This window comes from Mustela lutreola, chromosome X, assembly GCF_030435805.1.
Source record: "Mustela lutreola isolate mMusLut2 chromosome X, mMusLut2.pri, whole genome shotgun sequence".
NCBI lineage: Eukaryota > Metazoa > Chordata > Mammalia > Carnivora > Mustelidae > Mustela > Mustela lutreola.
In genome coordinates, this window is record NC_081308.1 from 21,199,839 (window position 1) to 21,204,191 (window position 4,353).

Consider the following 4,353-nt stretch of genomic DNA (forward strand, 5'->3'; position numbering starts at 1 on the left):
ATAACAGCCTCTAGGGGAAAAAAAAAAAAAAAGCCACCTATGGGTAACAGATTTTAAATGCACATCTTGGGGTGCCTGGATGGCTCAGTTGGTTTAGCATCTGCCTTTGGATCGGGTCACTTTTCCAGAGTCCTGGGATGGAGCCTCTCAGCAGGGAGTCTGCTTCTCCCTTTCCCTCTGCTGCTCCCCCTGCTTGTGCTCTCTCTCTGGGTCTCTCTCAAATAAATAAATAAAAATCTTACAATAAATAAGTAAATGCACATCCCAGGGCACTGGAGTGGCTCGGTTGGTTGAGTGTCTGACTCTTGGTTTTGGCTCACATCAGGATTTCAGGGTTGTGAGATGGTGCCCCATGTGGAGCTCTACACTCGGCACAGAGTCTGCTTGAAATTTTCTCTTTTCCTCTGCCAACCCCCTGCCACATGCTCTTGTCTCTCTCTCTCTCTCAGATAAATAAATAGATCTTAAAATATATATTTTTTCTTTAAATATATATTTAATATTTTTATTTTATATTTTAATAATATAAATATATAATTATATAATTTATAAGTAATAGATTATATAATTTTATATTTTAAATACATTTTTCTTTAAATATATATATTATATGTAATATATATGTATAAACAATAAAAATGTGTCATACACACACAACCACACAGATACATGTGAAAATAGATACTCTCCTTTTTCTTCTCTTTTACTCTTGTAAAACTGAATATAAAAGACTTAAGAAGAAATAACAGGAACTTAATTTATGCTTGTGCTTGAAATACTTGTAACAAGGGGAAAAAATAAAACTCTGGTTGTGGAGGTCAGGCAACAGAAGAATAAGAGACAAGTGATGAGAGCCATGTGATGGGCTTAGCTTACTCTCTTCAGAGGGTTTCCAGGCCTTGGTACCATTTTGGGGCTGAAGACCCAGGCAGAATCCAGTGGACTTGGTAATTTGAGGGTCTTAGGAGACTGAGGTGAGTTTGGAGTATAGAGCATCAGAGAGGCAAGAACTTCTTTGAGCAAGAACTCCAAAGATCTGCAAAGGATCCCAGTAAAGTAACAAGCTGAGCACTGAATAGCACATGCATATGAGGAAAGTACCCAAGATAGCAAAAGGAAAACCTAGAAGAATTAGAGGTGAAGGTGCTGGATATACGCTCAGTGCTGGGTGTGGTGCCTCTTCCCATCAGTCAGACTGGAAAACCTTGTGATTAATATGGCATTAGGTAGAACAGACAGGAAAGTCTTAGTAGGGAGGAATGACTGGCCCTATACTGAGTACTAATCTCCTCCTGCCCAACTAGTCTTAAAGGAAGATTTGAAAGGATCAAACTTAATGATTTGATCCCAGAAGGAAATTGAAGACTATTTCAGGAATCCAAGAATATCCAGCTGAGGGACTGCCAAAATTTTCAAATATTTAAATTCTGACAATTTTCTTTTAAAAAAAAAATACTTATTTGAGAGTGAGAGAGAGAGCAGAGAGAGGAAAGAGGGTCAGAGGAGAAGCAGATTCCCTGCCAAGCAGGGAGCCCGACTTGGTACTTGATCTCGGGACTCCAAGAGCATGACCTGAGCTGAAGGCAGTCCCTCAGCCAACTGTGCCACACAGGTGCCCCTAAATTCTTATAATTTTCTAATAAATGTATAATTATAACTCTCCAGCAAAAAGACAGTCAACATGGTTTTATTACTGTCTATCCTTTCCTCTTGGCTTTTCAAAATCTAATGCTGCTGCTACTCAGTATTTTATTTTATTTAAGATTTTATTTATTTATTTGACAGAGAGCTAGAGAGAGAGCACAAGTAAGCAGAGTGGCAGGCAGAGGGAAAGAGAGAAGCAGGCTCTCTGCTAAGCAGGGAGCCTGATGCAGGGCTTGATCCCAGGACCCTGAGACCATGACCTGAGCCGAAGGCAGCCGCTTAACCAACTGAGCCACCCAGGCACCCCTACTCGGTATTTTAGTTACAGATTCTTATAAGCTTGATAAATACTTAAATTTCACAATGAGTTTCCTGAGTTTTGTTTTGCTCTGTTTGCCATTGCTTCTTGCATCCTGTTATTTGTTCAAGTTTTTTGTTGTTACTGTTGGAACACATCTTTTACTAGCTCTTTCAGAAAGTGTTCGTGAGTGGTAGTATGTTTGAGTTCTGGTATGCATGAAAATATTTTTATTTCTCTCATTCTTTAATGAGAGGTACAATTGTATATTCAGAATTGTTTCTTTTATCTCTTCTGATCTTCAGCTGTCTTCACAGACTTTTTATTTGTAATGTTTTTGACTAGAAGCCTACTGCCAATTTTTTAAATACAAGTAATTTGGCTTTTCCCTCTATCCTTGGTCTGAAATTACACTCATTATGTGCCCAGGAATGGTTTTCTTAATTTTGCTTTGCACTGTAGTTTTTGGCCATTTCAATCTAGAATATTATGAATATTTTCAGTCTGGAGAAATTCCTAAGCAGTGTATTTTCTCTCAGTTATTTCTATGATGTCTTTTTGAAAGTCCTTTTTTATGGCTATTGAAAATTCTGGACTTACTGGGCAACCCACTTAACATTTTCTCATACTTTTTAGAATGTTATCACTTATTCTATATTTTGAGGGTACTCTTAATCTCATTTTTCAGAGTTTAAATACTATATTTAATAATAATGTAAAAATCTCATTTCTGCATATATTCATTATATATTAATACATACTGTTATTTAAATATCCTTGCATATGGGTGGAGCCATTCGACTCACTCTGGATTTTATATTGGACTACACTTCTAGGCCTGTACTCTTTATTTTTCCTTATCCTTCTGAATGCTCTTTTAATCAGCCATCCAGACACACAGCCACTAGATGATTGGAAACTGGATTCCTGAGTCACTACTTTAAGGAGAGTCTTCTGACCAGGAATGTCTATACTGGACTTTACATGAATGAGAAATACACATTGACTGGGTAAGTTATTGAGATTTGGGAGTTATTTCCTGAAGCACATGGTGTTCTTTGGTGCAGATAATATACCGCAATAGGTAGTTTAATGCTAACATATGACAATATTAGATGAAATTAAAAATCTAACATAATCTTATTTGCATTTTTTCTTCTTACCCCGTGGTTTCAGACTTTACTGTCTTACAAGAATGGTGTAAAGTTTGCTTACTTGCTTGTGCCTTTACCGTAATTATCACTATATAATTCAACGCCAAACACAATTCATTACTCATTATAAGCTTTCCATAGCTGCTTTAAAAATGAAGTAAGGGTATTCTGTATCTTAGGAATAGACTTTTAAGCTTCTGTAAAATCAATATTTCAAGTAAATTTATTCCATTTGAGAATTTGAGTTTTTGCCATATGTACATTTTGTAGCCTTCTTAGAGATTATTTTACAACCTGGTGCATTTGTGTGTGTTTTTGAACTTAAATGCATTCTTATTTTAGACAACCTCTGGGACATGTTTTTTTTCTTTTTTTTTTTTTTTTTTCTTCCTTAACAATGCCTCCACGCCAGATAAATCAAAGTCAAAATAAATGAAGAGCTCAAGATGACATCAGTTTTATTCATCTAAGTCTTGGTGTCATATGGATGAAGAGCAGGAGTCAGCGATGACAACAGGTGATACATCCAAAGTCAGAGCCAAATTCATTAACATTTTTCCATTTCCACACCATCCTTAAAGAACATCCTTTGTGGGGTCCTGCCATCCTCAGAATAGCCCTGCAGAGCAACCATGCCCTCTCGGTCCATGTTTTCATCAGGAAAGAACTGGTAGTTTTTGCAGTTAGCAAGGATGTGCTTGATGTGTTCTGCAGCCCCTGTCATAAAAGGTTTTACTCTTTCTGGCTGCTGTTCTTCAAGTTTGCCTTTGACTGATTTGATGTAATCTTTGATATGCTTCTTGTAGGCTTCTTTGGTGCAGCTTGTTTCCGTAAGTGATGGTTCAGGACAGTATCACCACCAGCGGTGACTGGGCTTTCTGTACCTTCACCCTCAGGGACTCGTGTGGAGACGTTTCCACCAATGAGCAAGTCATCAGTGTTGCCCTCTGTCCTCCTGACCATCCTCCCCTCCACCTCCAGGCACAGCCCCTGTGTCATCTCCCAGATCTTGTAGATGGTGGACAACATCTCATCCTAATGGAGGAGGTCCCAGGAGGTGATCGTGGTGGTGGCTGGAGAAAAAGGGTGATGGTGCTAGCTTAGCAGAGCCGGGAGCTCTGAGCAGTCGTGGTGCAGCATTCGTGGGGGGGTGGGGGGGATAGGGAGGAGTGGGCAGAAAAAAGCTACAACCAGGTGTATTTGATTAACTCTCATCTCTTGAATTGTCCATTACGTGGAATTTCACTGTTCCATGAT

At 38.6% G+C, this 4,353-nt stretch overlaps 1 pseudogene; it reads right to left on the reverse strand.

The window, feature by feature from the left end:
* Positions 1-3,643: 3,643 nt before the first annotated feature.
* On the reverse strand, positions 3,644-4,140 carry LOC131821939 (translationally-controlled tumor protein-like; annotated as a pseudogene).
* Positions 4,141-4,353: the final 213 nt, after the last annotated feature.